The sequence below is a fragment of the Dermacentor albipictus genome, chromosome 1, assembly GCF_038994185.2.
Source record: "Dermacentor albipictus isolate Rhodes 1998 colony chromosome 1, USDA_Dalb.pri_finalv2, whole genome shotgun sequence".
Classification (NCBI taxonomy): Eukaryota; Metazoa; Arthropoda; class Arachnida; order Ixodida; family Ixodidae; genus Dermacentor; species Dermacentor albipictus.
The window spans coordinates 335,755,457-335,771,547 of NC_091821.1; the positions used below are offsets into that span (position 1 = coordinate 335,755,457).

Below are 16,091 nucleotides of genomic sequence, written 5' to 3' on the forward strand. Positions count from 1 at the left end.
AAAAACAGTTACAATATTTGTACAGCCAGCCTACGTAGTACTACATCGTACTGCTGTCGGCATAATTTGAAACGCGAACGAGTCGAAACACAGTAGGAGGCTGTTTTTTCTTTTGTGTTGGTAGGTGCGGGCGACATTGCCGTGCTTTGTCGTCGGCGTACGTGCCAACCTGCGAACTTTAGAATACGTAAAATTATGCGGGACGCGGGCAGGCAAAGTGGAGGGGGGCGGGGAGGAGGAGGCATGGGAAATAAAGCACGCATTTTTTTTTTTGAAGCTTTTCTGAGTACACGTCTTTTCAGGGATACATATGGAGTTTTGTCTCGAGGATTTTACTTTACGCGCGGCAAACCGACCAGCAACAAATAATAACAGCAAATAATGACAAACGACAAAGTGTTTATATAGATCAGCGACTTTTTCCGCGACCTCGCTGTTGCAAATTTCACCTGCTTCAAAAAAAAAAAAAAAAAAACCTTGGCGAAGCAAGTGTGCCTCTTGCGTTCTTTCGCCATTAGAAGACTTCAAACTGAAAGTACACACACCGACGTGCGAACATTTTCGCAGGCAAAATTAACTTTTAGTAAAAGTTGACACAACCTTCGTAATATTGTAAAACAGGCCGCGATTCGCAAGCTTTACGAAAAATTCGCGAGAGCTGGCAGGTGTGCATCAGCCGCATATATTTTTGGGTTTAAATGACGCTTGGCGGCTAGTTACGCAACTTTGATAGTAGCCTCGCTTACGACATGTTGCAATTTGCATTTTCCCGCTGCGCATTTCTGTTTACGCCGACGGTATAAGGGACGCAAGTATAAAAAGGGAGCCTCGCTGGCGAACGTAGAACGCCAGAGGAATTTGTTATGCATGATATACCGATTGCGAAAGCGCTACTCAAGCGGCTCCCGATCGACGCACGTCGTCACGCCGTGGTTGAGGGACTGTGTAAATTAATATTGTAATCGGCAAGCTGCGATATGCCTAGCTGACCGTATTCCCTTTTCCTTACGGTTCAGCAGAATGGTGTCGTTGATATTTAAAAAACAGCAGCTCAAGTGGCGGCCAACGACTCTGATTCGAGTTATGGGTTTTATTCAAGTTCCTGTGAAAGAAAATTAAACTTTCTTTTTGTGACTTCATAACGTAGTGTCCTTATTTGATTCGAATGTAAGCACACCCTATCTCCCTCTCTCTCCCCTCCCTCCTTCCCCACACGCACACGCGCGCACGCACGCACGGTAGTGGGTTGCTCGCAGGAAAGCCTCACAATAAGAACGACATCAGTTGGATAGCAAATTGCAACAACGACAATGACTGTGCAGCGGGATGACGACAATGACGGCACGGTGATTGAATAGTAGCAGGCTTGCCGGGTATCGAATTGCGTGTGGGGACCACCATAGTTTTCTTTTCTTTTTTGTCGACTTTTGTCCGGCAAGCACGATGAAGATATGGCAAACGCTACGAAAATCTGACGCAGTATCCTAGTAGCTATTGGCGTTGAAAAACTAAGATGGGGATCACGGTTAAATTCGAAAAAATTCGGTATACGCATGCTCGTCTTCACGACCGCATCGCGAACGTGCTGCAGGGCTGGGAAAAGAGGAAGGTCGCGGGGATTAGCTCTTTCCTAGGAAAGCCTTCTGTATCGGGTATCATCAGTCGATATGAAGAAGTCCAGATGCTGGCTGAAATGAAGGCAAGCCCCACCGGCGCTGGTGGCCGCCGTCGTGGCGGGAGGCATAATTGATGTGTCAGACGCAAGACGCCAGCCATGGATAGGCGGACGCCCGGAGATAGGTTGCTCTGAACGACGCTGGCTGCCCTTCGCTCGGCGCACAAAATCATTGTACCGGGGGGCGACGTTCTCGGAGGTCAATCGCAAGCGTTGAACCTGGCGATTATATTCCACCTAGTAACCCCTTCTCCATTGTATATGCGCATTGCATGCTTTCAGTCCTTCTTTCTTTTATTTGCTCGGGAGCGATGACGTAATGTATTCATCTCGAATATTTTGTCGGCTGCATGTAGAACTGTATGGAAGTGGTTTAATCATGTTCTTACCGTCAGATTTCGAGAAAGTTGGTACTAATTTGTTCTATACCGTAGTGTGGTCACAGGCGGCAAAAAGCAAGTTTGAAGTGCGTTTTCAATTCCGCGAGATGACATGAAAATTGAGGATGCAGCCTCAGCATGCCAATTCACCACACTGTGTTATATCTTTATCTTGCGTTTGGGCAGAGAAACGCGGTTTTCACCGTAACAAACTTGAAGAGGCGGTTGCTTTGCTGCGTACATAAGGGGGCAGATTTTGGCACGCAACAGCGATACTTAGAAAGTGGGCCTTTCACATTCGTAAGGACTCGTAACGTAATCATTCCCCTGGGCGGTTTTGGGATCAAAAAGGACCCCTAGCTCAGCAAGTCTGGCCATTTTGAGCTGACGAGTGCAGTGCATACAACGTGCGCTAACGGTCGTGTCTGCTGGGTATCACATATCCCTGCGCGCCGCGGAAAGAGTTTAAATGTCACACAAAACGGCCTTACACCCTTCTCCGTGCGACCGCCGCGCTCCCAGTCGGAGAGTCGACGCATATTGCACAAGTACGCCTATGTACATGGCAGTGGTGTTACGTCGCTCATACTGACATATGACTTGGAGAATTATTCACGGCAACAGCAGTTATTTGTTTGATCTGTTGCTTCGATAGACGAATTAATGTTTAGAGAAATAGTAAGACCTACACACCGAATGTCTGCGCGTCTTTGTTTTCGTACCGTAGCAAGAGCGATGTACTTCCGTTTCGTCTGCTTGATCCCATGCCGTGCAGTCGCGCGCGCAGAGAGCGAAACTATGCCATTTTCTACCGTGTTCCAGCGCGCGATCATGCTCTGTGATCCGCTTGCGTCTGCTTCAATGTTCGTGCAGCACTAACTTATACTGCTAGTTCGGTGTCTTCGTGCACAGAGCGCAAACTCGTGCGCTGCGCGGAACGAGACAAACGCAACAGCTCGCGCGAGACCTGCGAGACCGTCAGCGAAGTGCACCACAAGCAAAAGAAAGCGAGAAAAAAAAAGAGAAGTCGGGGCCCGTCACGTATGCGTCACGTGATCCTCCGGCTCGGATATGGGAGAACACAGGGAAGGAATTTCGCTTGCGGTGGTCAGACGGGGCCAAGTGGAAGGATTGTCGATGTTGCGGGGCGGTGAAGCTCGCCTCCTGAAATCATGGGTTCGCGATACTGAAATATTTCTATCTCGGCTATTAATGAACCAATTTGAAAAATTCTTGTGGTAGAACGCGCCCTAGGGGGTACATTACAATTTACAGCGTATAACCAAAATTTGCTATGTGCCTGGTGAGGGGCCCTTTCACATGATCTAGGCTGTGACCATACACGGCGGGGGCTCGTCATATATTCGCGTTTGAAGTTGACATATCCGGCGTCCGGCTCAGCGGCTGAGCTGGGTCCGACGGTAGTGCGTCTGCGGTACAGTCCAGTACGGCTACACCACGGCAGTACGGTAGGGGTTAACTCAAGGGTCGAGGAAACTTACTTGAGAAAAGTCGGCGACTGCTGTTCTGAAGCAAAACTTACCACGCTACTCTGCTCAGGAGGAAGTTGAAGGAGTCCTACGTACGACGAGTGATGACGACGGTTTTATTTGCTGCGAAACGCGAAGTGAGAGGTGCAAGTTTACCTTATGAATAAGTCATATATTCGGTGGGAACGCTCGATTCTGTCGCATTTGCTGACTTCCTGCTTTCCTGCACTGTTATCGAATCGCGCGAGGTTCGGTTTCTCCCTGTGACGCACTCGCGTTGGTGGGAGTAGGTATCTGTAGCTACGCCGATACGACATGAGATGGCGCGATTTCTTGAACGTGTTCCATCGAGCAACGATCTTCTTACGCATTTAGGCTAGCTGACTTAGCGTAATATAAATAGAAGGTTCAATAAACGCTTCTTCTTGGTTTCGCACTACCGTGTTGTCGTTTACATGGCTACCAAGATAACCTTGTGGGGTCTCACACGTGCTCTTGGGACAAAGGAACGGCAACACGGTAGTGCAAGCAATCAAAAGGGCATTTATTGCGCCTTTTATGCACCAATCCAGCCAGTCGAAAGAACGTGCCGATGGGCGCGTGACAAATTTTAAAGAAGTCCGACTCATCGCGACCGGATAGCGGGCGAATATGTTTGCCCCCATGCTGGACATCAACGCTAGTTCGTTCGCGTGTGCGGTCACGCGAATGGTGGCGTTTTCGGACGATCGTGTTCGTTCATTCCGGTGTTCTGCTCCTAGGCCTCGCGAGATGGTTTCGCAGAAACATGGATCGGCGCACGCGCGAGACGTCCGCACCGCTTTCCGGGCTCGAGCCAGAGAGGAAGAGCCTATTCCCTGTTGCGCCCGACTAACTCCGCCATTAGGTAGCGTTAGGAGCGCAACACTCACGCCATCTCTCGTACTATGCTGAAACCAAACCGACAGCCGCCGGCGCTTGGCTACGGGGAGAGGCCGTCTTACAGGAGACGCTGGAGCCATGCGGGGAAAACACCAGGGGACGCGTGAGAGGATTGACATGGCCGAGGATGATCTAAAAGGTTTGAGTCGGTAGGGCATTTGAGCAAGGCGGATATCGGTTTATAAACACGGCCTTCCGAAGTTTTCCAAAGAAAGACTTTCGCATCTTACCACACTTCTCGAAACACCGTGGCTGAATGGGCATAAAGCTTATTGCTCTGAATTGTCGTTCGGCTCGTTTCGGGCGACATGTAAAAGAAGCTTGTTACGAAATCAGTTTGCACGGTATTCATTTATGTGCATGAGGCAAGGGAAGACGAACAGAGACTCGTGCACAAACTTCGTACGTTGCAGCGAAGACTAGGGCTCGAGTCAGCCAGTATCGCAAGAACGGACTTAGGAAGGCCCGCCCGTAGTGCGCTACTGCTCCTGTACGTGAAACTATAGTATCATTTGATATTAACTGGCGCCGGGCGGACGGCCACCAGTGGCGGAAAGTGGTGGAGGAGCTCGTCCTCTTTTCTGGTCGGCTGACGCGGACCGTATAGCTTTCGCCGATTTGTACGGAGCTGGTTAGACGGAAGTATAGACGCCTTCTCACTGGGATGCCACGCTTCCTGAAATGCGATACCTCTCCGTGTTCCGTAATGCGTTGCTCCACAACTTCAATGGTGTGGTCAATGCCGCATTACACGTTTTAAACATCGCGCTGCAACTCACCCTTGCGTCAAATATGCATTGCGCGAGGTGGAGTCGTGCGTTGGCACCATGCAAGGCATCAGTCCACGTCTTGCGCCTGCACCCAAGGATGAGAAAGCGGGGATAATGGATGAGGCGCTCGGCTGTTTTGGCTGCGCGCCGGCGTTCCACTCTTGCGCCAACGAGCGGTGGTCACGCGACGGCGGTGTGCCACGGTGACCTCGGCGTGCTTGGGAGGGCACTGGCCCCGTGGACGACCTTCGCGCGTGCACACCACCTTGGCCTGTCTGGCGCGGACGCACGTTTGTTCGCCAGTCATGTGGTTTGCGGAAGGCAGCTGGTTTTGTCCGCGCGTCCTTAATTTTGGCAGCGGCCCGTACCTCGAATCAACGCGTGGTCTGGCCGCTGTTGCGCTGAGCTTCGAGCTCGCTTAAACGCGTGAGTGAGGGAGGGAGGTTGTGCACAGATAACGATGAGACTTGCAGGGTTACGCCGATGTTGCTCCGCCTTTATGCCGCTTGTATACTATTGTTGAATTCCAATGGTAGATCGCGAGCGGTCGGCCGGATCGCGTCGGAGCGCGTCGCCCCGACTGAGATCGCTCTCATGTGCGCACACCATGTCTGCGAAGGGAATGTGTGCGCTACCGCGGGGGCACTTAGTATATACAGGAAAATCAAGTGAGAGGGCGCTAGAATAGAGAAAGGAACAAGCGCTTGGAAGCGAAACTCACCACCCCATTTCACTGTCCGTGTCAGAAGAATCATCACTCGACTTGGAAATCGTACTGTCTGAGTCGGAGCTGTCTAGGAGCGCGAACAAAATCGCACGGCGCGAAGCGGCGTCGTCCATAGCTACTCTAGTTGACTATAATAGCTACCCACGACCGGAAACAGGTGACCGTGACAGGAAGCAGGAAGCAGGTGAAGGAAATACGTCACGAGGACTTCCGGTCAAATCTGCCGATTTCGGCGGAGCAAATATTTTTGCTCCACGGAGCAATCCGGGATCAGCGGCTGGTCCCAATCTGCCATTGGAACACACAGCTCACGCTCCCATTCTGACATTGGAATAGGATTGCTCCATACAGAGCAGAAAAACTTGATCTGGATCTGCCTTTGGAATTCAACATATGTGTGCGTGCAGCAGGTTTTGAAATTGTATGTAAAAAAAAGACCGCCTCCTCAAGCACCTTCAACGATAGGAGTATACAGCTGCCTCACTACACAAACATATGTTGCGGTCTTTTCATCGATGCCGCCTGGGGCGTTTTTTTAATCGCCGCAGACTTACAGATGAAGCGTAGTTAATTAAATCTGCAGGGGATCACAAAAATGTTCCATATATGGTTAATTCGATATGTAAAAATAAAAATATAGTACAGAAATTTTCAAGGGACTTTTAGAGCTTTTCGTTCTACACATCAATTCGTTATGTCAAAGGAACTTTGTTAAGGCTTGTTGCTGTGCATAGTTGTTTCTGATACATATTGAACGAATAACGGTGGAAATTGACGAGGGCGAGACGAGAAGGCGACACACACATGCGGATGTGTGTGTCGCCTTCTCGTCTCGTCGATTTGCTTTGTTATTATCGTTCACTATGGATCAACAAGGAGCCAGCAAAGAAGCCTCTCGCACACATGTGCCATTATATATATATATATATATATATATATATATATATATATATATATATATATATATATATATATATATATATATATATATATATATATATATATATATATATATATATATATATATATATATATATATATATATATATAATGTGTGTGTGTGAGAGAGAGAGAGAGAGACCACATGCATATTGCGCAAGTAAGATGAGATAATCACGGAAGTTAGGTCAGAATAATTTTTTATTCGTGAAAAAAAAAAGTGTACGAAGGAGCAACAGTGGGAATACTATTTTTCTACAGTTTCGGGCATTCTATATTGTCAACGGATTCTGAAATTTGAGTAGGCTTTCCATTCGATAACTTCATTTCTCGATGCCAGCAGGTAATCTTCGTGTTGGGATCTGTGCAACATCAAGAGCCGTTCAATTTGCCAATCGGTGCCCGTTTTCGCGTATTTTTCACTCCTGTTGATTTCTGATGCTTCGGTGCCAAACGTCTGTCAGATGGGATTCGTGAGTTATTCCTTTCCAAAGCATAGAAACGTTGCTTCGGTGTATATAGATTTAAGCTACTCCGGGTCGATTAAAAAAATAATAATAAATAAAACGAGCGCCATCGAGTTGTATGTATATGTAATCTGACCACTACGGCGAATGCTCAGAAACACATGACAGGTTAAGATGATGACCACGGACATCGGGAGTAATCGGAAGATGGAATGGCGTAACCATGCGGAACATAATGCTCGAGCACTGTGGACCCTGTCATTGGAGAAGCGGCCATCGGATGCGAGGAGGAACGTCAGGTTGGAATGTCAGAATGTAGAACCACGTCGAGGAACACAAGGAAGTGCTCGAATACAAACTAGAGCAACGCGGTACAAAAATAAGTGTACGACGTACAAGTTTCGGCACGGAATGATGAGGGTCGCCTTCGTGGCTCAGTGGTTACGGCGTAGCTCTGTGGAGCACGGGTTGCCGGGAGTGATCCCGGTCGCGGCAGTCGCCTTTCGATGGAGGCGGAATGGGGAAAAATAACAATCTTAATAATAATTTTAAAGAAACGCTTGTGTATCGTACCGTGCATTGGGTGCAAGTTAAAGAACCCGAGGTGGTCAGAGTTAATCCGGAGCCCTCCATTGCGCGAACGCCGTAAAACAGCCTTTTCCAGGAATTTCTTGCTCCCATAGTCCGTGACGGCGACAGTGAACCAACAAACCATATACTGGACCCACCAAACGTGTCTCGTCTTGCTGTCGCAGCAGGTCTGGCCCAGGGGGACGCATTGTTTGATTCACGAAGCGATTTGTTGCAGTGGTGCAGGAGAGCCTGTAGAAGGTCACTATCCCCGCTGGTCAATCGCCACAGCCTGTATAGTGGGAGTATTGGGAGGGTGCCGCGAAAATGTTTTCATGCGAGATGCACCGTTACAGAAGCCTATAGGGTGTCACAAAAGAGCCAACCCAAGTGCATGAGCTCAGAGTGGAATTCTTTATAAAAACCATTTCATTCATTTGGGTAAAAAGGGGGTTGGTAGTATCACAGTAGAAAAAGAGAAATGTAAGGCCGAACTTCTTCGGGAATTTCGCCTTGAGACCGCTGCACCGGTATATGTCAGTGTGACGTCAAGAATTTCTGCGTTATGTTTCGTGTTCCGTCACGGGTTTTAACGTGTATTTGGCGTTGTATTGCTCTGTCTAGTTAATCGATAGAGAAAGGAATACATTGCGTTTTAAGTGGACCAAACACCCAGCCTAGGAAGTTTTGAGAACTTTTTTTCTTTCGCTAGAATGATCCGAATGCGAGAAATCATACTCTGAAATCCATGAGACCTCACATCGACCTAATAAAGCGACGGCATTGGTGCGGAACTAGAATAGAGGGAAGTTATGCTTTCATTTTATACGCTACCAGTCAGCGTTATTAAGTTTAATGAGTGAAAATAGTGCTTGAACATTTTTCTGCACCAGTGAAAACTGATTTAGTGTTATGTTCCTTTAAAGTTGTCCATTGCTTGACTACGAATAGCCATAGAGCAAAAAGAAAAAAAAAGGAAAGAAAGAAAGAGCTCGGTCGCTTTCCAGGCGGACTGATTGATTGATTGAAAACATCTTTATTTACAGGATATTCGTAGAACTCGTGGGTGGGCCGCCTATTCCGGTAGCCCACTGGTTACTGCTTCTGTGCTGGCCCTCCCCACCAGCCAGTGCTGACGGTCAGGATCATCGCTGAGCAGAATAGCCTCCCACTGCTCTTTTGAGGGATTTGGGATGGAGTCAACTATGGGATTAAACTGGCAAGCCCACACCATGCGGTAGAGGTTAGCTACCTCTCCACAGTGTGGGCATTGCGGGGAGTATAGTGTAGGGTACCACTGGTGTAACTTAGCTGGCGTTGGGTATGTATTAGTTTGTAGCCTCCTAAGAGTGTTCTCTTGCAACTTATTGAGGGTTTTATGTGGTGTTGGGTACTCCTTCCTGGTTGTTCTGTATGGTGCGAGATTGTCAGCATACACTGCTAAAGCAGTTAGGTCCCAGCACTCTTCACGGTCATCAGGGGGAGACGCCCGGTATAGAAGAGCTCGGGCATGCCTGTCATCCGCATACAATGTGTGTTTGCGGATGACCTTCCAGGCGGAGAAATTTTAGGTGCCTTGCCTGTGCGGCTTGGTTTGCTTGCGGTAAACAAAGCCACGCTTCGGCTGAGAAAAATAAAAAAGGCCGTTTGTACACTAAAGCTCATCTCTGGTTCTGTCTCTCGCTGTATAGTTCCTCGACTTTTCGCATGGACAGAGATCTTGTGCGATGCCTCTGAGCGGTTTGCGCGCGTCATATGCGCAGTCTGACTTCGCGCACGTGTTCGTCCTAGATTTGCTCGGCTCGGTTCTTTCGCGTGTCCTCGTGCTGACTTTCGAGTTTTTTTTTTATGATAACTTTCGATGCGTAAACAAGGGATCCGTACCCTCCGGCTACGTGTATCGAAGCTTTGCAGGGAGCGGGGGTCCTCACCTTTAACCGGATATATACGATCGCATCGTGTGGTTTTTTTCCTGCACGAACTGCTCGACGTTTTCTTCGTTTTGTCTCGTAATGATTCTTTTTTTCTGGATTTGGGGCATTTGTTTAATCTTCCTTACCGTGCGGATTTGTTTTTCATGATTTTGGGGTAGCCATCTCGCCTCTGTGTAGCCGCCTTTTTTTTTACCTCATTCTCATCTGTTATTAAAGAACAGTAACAAGATTCGCTATTGAAGAAAAAAAAATGGAATTGTGGGCACGTTCACCTGATTTCCAGGTCGCGCTAAACGCGAGAGGAAGTTACGGAGGCAAGTAGAACGAGCTCAATTTGTGCGCAAGTGAATGCGTCCTCTAATCTCGGCAGCTATAGCAACGGCGTCTCTGTCTCTTGCGGACAAAAGTGCAAAGCGCGCGCTGCGTAGCTTACAACGGAGGCAGGTGTAAACGCAAATTTCGGGACTGCGCATACGGAAAAACCCTATACATAAGCGGATCAGCTATAGCAGCGTTGGCGCAGCTGTTATCGACAGCGGAGATTTTTGTAACCCTATGCCGCTTAAAACAAGACTTATTACAACGAAAGAAGCTTTATTATTTTTTTATATATCTCTGCTTCTGAAGTGTGCCAGTCTTTTGATATTCAAGCGCGGTGGTGGTTGCTTTAGCGATCATCCGTTTGCAGTGTGGTCGAAATAAGCGATAAACTAATGAACGCTCGCGATCCGTGTTAGGCGTAGAGGAAACTGAACCCCTGGTCTGTTACCTAAATATATCGTGCAAAATTGAAGAACCCAGAAAAAAAATTGTGTGTGTGTGTGTGTGTGTGTGTGTGTGTGTGTGTGTGTGTGTGTGTGTGTGTGTGTGTGTGTGTGTGTGTGTGTGTGTGTGTGTGTGTGTGTGTGTGTGTGTGTGTGTGTGTGTGTGTGTGTGTGTGTGTGTGTGTGTGTGTGTGTGTGTGTGTGTGTGTGTGTGTGTGTGTGTGTGTGTGTGTGTGTGTGTGTGTGTGTGTGTGTGTGTGTGTGTGTGTGTGTGTGTGTGTGTGTGTGTGTGTGTGTGTGTGTGTGTGTGTGTGTGTGTGTGTGTGTGTGTGTGTGTGTGTGTGTGTGTGTGTGTGTGTGTGTGTGTGTGTGTGTGTGTGTGTGTGTGTGTGTGTGTGTGTGTGTGTGTGTGTGTGTGTGTGTGTGTGTGTGTGTGTGTGTGTGTGCAGGAAATACAGCCCTGATGATGAAACTATCCTCCATTTGCACCTTGGCGGCCAATGGAGGATAGCTTCATCATCAGGGCTGTATTTCCTGGGCGACTAACGCGACCTGTAGCGTTCGTTGCACTGGGCATAGTTTAGCGCGACGCTGCACCCAACGGCCGGTATACGACATAGCCGGGCGTCTCACTATCTGATATTGTGCACTCTGAGCGTGCGCACATAAAATAATTAATTATAATAATACAAATAAAAAAAAGCGACAAGGAAAGCAAAACAAGAACGCTCACACTCTGATCAATTTTCGGATGTGGGCAAGGGTAAATGAGGTTTCTATAGAGCTAAGTATGGCTCACCATGGAAGCTTTTTACGTGCGAATCTCTACAGTGGGTTGATTACGTGTTCCTTTAACGCTAGCCTGTGGCCGGCTTCAGACAACACCTCTCAGTTATATTTATAGGGAGCGTCGATCCAGTCCACCGAAGGACGTCACGGTCTCGTGCCGGTGATCGCCCCGAAATCTCCTTGGTGCAGCGGCGTCCTCACACGAAGTGATGCGGGCTCGAAGTTACGTCTCGTTCGCCGCAGGTGTCGAGCGGAAAATGAATGTTTAAATGTGCGTACCGTAAGCCGAATGGGTTCGAGCTAAGGAGTTCGCATAAATGCGAAATACTCCAGAGATGCAGCGACGCTGACATGGCGGGTTGTACGCATCGACGCCATTAATATTACACTCGAGGGCGTAGAAGTTTTCCCGCTGCAGCGGCGATGCCGCCTGCAGCGGCTGGCTGCACCGAGTTAGCCGAACCAGTTCGATAAATCTTCGTTTCGGTCGGGGTCGTTAAGCGACGGGAGAGGGTGATGCAAGCGGTGGCGCGGTATCGTTAGTAACCGGGTCCTTGCGTAACATTTGCACGCCCGTCGTCGGGACGAAGTTACACTCTGCGGCGCTATTCCGGAGTCGCATATACGGGTTTCTCTCTCTCTCTTTCTTCTTTTCTTTTCTCCCGTCGCACAGGCGTGCGCTGCATTTATAGCGTGCGAACGCGCGAGAAGAGAAGCAGAATGAATCCGCGCGTGTTCGCCGAGCCCCGTATATACGTGGTGGTGAAAACTAATAATAATAATAATATTTGGGGTTTTACGTGCCAAAACCACTTTCTGATTATGAGGCACGCCGTAGTGGAGGACTCCGGAAATTTTGACCACCTGGGGTTCTTTAACGTGCACCTAAATCTAAGCACACGGGTGTTTTCGCATTTCGCCCCCATCGAAATGCGGCCGCCGTGGCCGGGATTCGATCCCGCGACCTCGTGCTCAGCAGCCCAACACCATAGCCACTGAGCAACCACGGCGGGTTGTGGTGAAAACTATAGCGCGGCAGTGTTAGCGCGGCGATAAGTAATGAGTGCGATAACCGTTATCTCGCGAGTCAACTCCGCTAATGACTGTCATTACGACGCGAAGGTGGGCGCGCACAGTCTTTCGGGTCATTCAAGACAACCCGTGCCGTGTGCCACGTCGTCTCCGTTTCGTCGTCGCCCGCGGCCAGCGCTGAGCGTGCGGAGACTGCGCGTATGTGGCGGCCGCTAAGCAGCGACGTTAAGCCAGTTCAAACTGGTGGGCGCATTAAGCGGTCAAAATGAGACCGGCGTTCACTGCGGCGTCCCTCGTAAGGTTCTTAAACACTGTGCAGATACTGGATTACCTCTCAGTTTAATTTTACTCCTTTGGAAATAGTTTTATTTTTCGGTTCTTTTTTCAAGATACCCTCCGCGGTGGCTTGCCCAATGGCTGTGTCGTTCCGCTGCTGAGCACGAGGTCGTGAGTTCGACTCCCAGCGCCGGCAACCGCTCTTTGACGGAGGAGGAATTAAAAAAAAAATGCTCCCGATACCGTTTTGGCACTTACGTATGCTGCCACGAATCTTTCCCGTCGGACTCTCCCGTCAGTCTCGGAAGTTTTGCGGGGGAGCTGCAGCGGATACTACTACTACTACTACTACTACTACTACTACTACTACTACTACTACTACTACTACTACTACTACTCTTGCTGATGTAGTATATCGTGCTCTTCTTGCTCTTCCTTTTTTTTTCTTTGGAAACTGGAGCCCCACTAATCGGCAGAACGGAGCCACCTTTGAGAGACCACGGGTGCTGGTCTACTCTATCCAGCCCAAGCAGCTCTTTTTTTTTTTCTTTTAGCTCGGGTGATGCGTCCCCCTAAACCTGCTCTTTTTTAGTTTCTTTCTCTCCTGAAATTACATACGTTGCGTGACTTTTTAAGCGTCTACTTTGCCTCTGGTGATTGCCAGGCATTTGCAGCGTGATTGCCAGACATTTATTAAGGCGAAATCCTTATATGGTTTATAGGTCAATCGTACCCACGACTTTTGGTGTTAAGTCTACGAACCCTCGACCATTGGTGGCACTCGAACCACGACCTTAGGTGGGAGTCGAGCCCTCGACCTTTGGAATTAAGAGGGACGTCGACTGAGTGAATTCAAGGGGATGACTTAGCAAATTAAGAGGATGAGTAACCGAATTAAGAGGGATGACTAAGCGAAGTAGACTAAGCGAATTGAGGGGAATGTGTACGGCATGTGTCCGTCTTTAATGCATCGGCACTTAAGCTTTCGCATCCAAGTCGTCTTAGGGATAACAGAAGATACCCTGTGATTTTTTTCACATTAGGATACCGTGCACGAAAGGTCACCGTACACCTTCTTTATATAAGGTGGATGTGAAACGAAAATGAGCGAAAGACATGCAGAGAGGAGGGAAGAAAAGTGCATTAAGTCGATGTTTGTTTGCGCTGTCGGCCAAGTCGGGCCTCAGAATGAGAAGCTGCCTCCGAGGAATTCCCCGCGGATGCGGATTTTGGAACGAAAATCGCGCTGTGTAAATAAGGAGCCCCGAGAAGCAGTGGCGAAATGCGTTGTTGCTGTTATCTATGAGTGTACTTTCTATTTATTTGTGTTTGGTTTTCATCTTTGGGAGCCCTTTCTTACACACATTTCGATGGAACGTTTCATCTGCCACTTGCGGCTGCTTCTTGGGTCAATATTCGCAGCGAGCACGCGGTGAAAGGGCGGTATGTTTTCGGCTGCTCGCGTTATCCGAATGCCAACCTGTTGCACGCAGACGGAATTTTTTTTTTCCCGCCGTCGTCGTCTGCTGCTGCTGCTTGTCCCGCGCCGTCTGTCTTTCGTGCGCGTTTGCATTACTTCCAGCGAGCGCCCGTTCTCGAGGCAAATAAAAGTAAAACCCCTCGGGAGGTTCTTTCTTCGTCGAGTCCCGATTTTGTACTTTGTCCGGGGAAGCAAGAGGGCGGGTGCATGCGAGGATGCTGACGATCCTGTTTGGCGTCTGGCGCGGCTATTTCGGTGTCTCGCGCGGCATGCGTTGCAAGACCCGGAAAATATCGGGGTGTGTGTAGGGGGGGGGGAGGAGGGGGCAGGGAGCTTTGCAGGAGAATCGATGGCGAGACGCGAACAGGTAGACACACAACGGGCACCGGGTCGTGCCCTTTAATCCCGCCGCCGATCCCGCCTCGAGCGTCGGAGCGCTTCGATGTGCCCTTTGAGGATGGAACGATTCTGCGGGACTGTTTTGGTGGCTTGCTGCGAAACACACCTAGTTCGTATGCACAGTGTACTATAGAGAGAATGAGTTGAGCTCTAGTGAAATGGGAAGTCCATGACAACTGTATGCGGATGTATGCATCGGATTCCGGAACACTGGACGAATGATAGTTCAAAAGTAAGCCTTCAGTACAGTAGTACGTGGCAGTAGTAATTCGGGGCACTCTGGAAAGCCTCACATGTCTACGACAGAAAAGTAAAATCCTCCAGGGAGGCAAATTAATGTGCGAATAGCATGGTCATGCTTACTTACAGCTGGAAAAGTGTAGTTGTCTTGCCATGTCGTGAAGCTTGCGGAGGCGAATCAGCAGGAAATCTCATGGTATCACCACATAATTACGTGAAGTGCATCTATCAGTGTACATAACCATCGTGTACATTGTACACATTCAACATCATTTTATACGTTGTGGCAGTTTATGTGTAACTGTGCGTTTCTGTGCCATGTGTACTCGGGACATTTCCTTGAAAACGGCCCATGTATCTATACGATGCTCAGTACTTTGTATGTGTTATCGTCTTGGTGTTATTGTGCCGTCATTGTGTCTCAAAATGTTCGTATTGACTTTTGTTGAAGTAAACTCTTTCTAGACGCACCTGGCCCCCACTCTGTAACCATGTTTTGTCGCTACTAGCACAGTCAGCCGATGAGACGTTGCTCCGTAAGCGACAACGACAGCAGTGATGAGGACAATAACTGCACACAGCGACAGCGATAGAGCAACAACGACAACAACAACAACACACCAGCTTGACGGACGGCCGGACAGCTCATCGATAGAAATTCTGACATATGCTCGGCGTTTGCTTGTATACTAAAGAAATTGTGTAGCGAAGTAAAAACAGTGTGCACACGTAAGTACCTCCGTGTATAGCAGCAAGCATTGATTTGCTAAAGACGTTTTATATGCCGGAACATAGTGACCGTTAAATAATAACTAACTGCGCAAATTATTGTTCAACGTTGACGTGCATGCTTCGAAGAAAGTGTACATCGTCTCCCGATCTTTTCGAAAGATCGCGTGCGTTTTTAGTTACGGCGCACACGTGTGTGTAGAAAAAACGTTCGGCTAGCTTTTCCGAAGCGTTAATTCCAGGTCGGGCGTTCTTATTTTTTTTTTCTCTTGCTTTCCTCTCTTACTCGATTGCAAACAACCTGTCGACTGAAAGTGTAATAAAGAAACAAACGCCTTTCGCATGGAGCGGCGGCCGTTCCTGATTCGCGCTGTTAGCTGACTACGGAGGATCGTTGTTTGCCGCTGGCTTGCGGCCAGATGCTGCCGTGTATGTGTAGAAGAATCCTCTCCCCCCCTCGCCTGCATTTTTCTTTTTTTGCGTCTGTGTGCGCGAACAGGTCGTTTCGG

General features: G+C 48.7%; 1 protein-coding gene across 4 annotated transcripts in view; it reads left to right on the top strand.

Annotated features, from left to right (window-relative positions):
* The window catches only part of LOC135915024 (5'-AMP-activated protein kinase subunit gamma-1-like), a 411,044-nt gene that overhangs the window by 17,133 nt on the left and 377,820 nt on the right, over window positions 1-16,091 (top strand). The gene's annotated exons all lie outside the window — the stretch shown is intronic.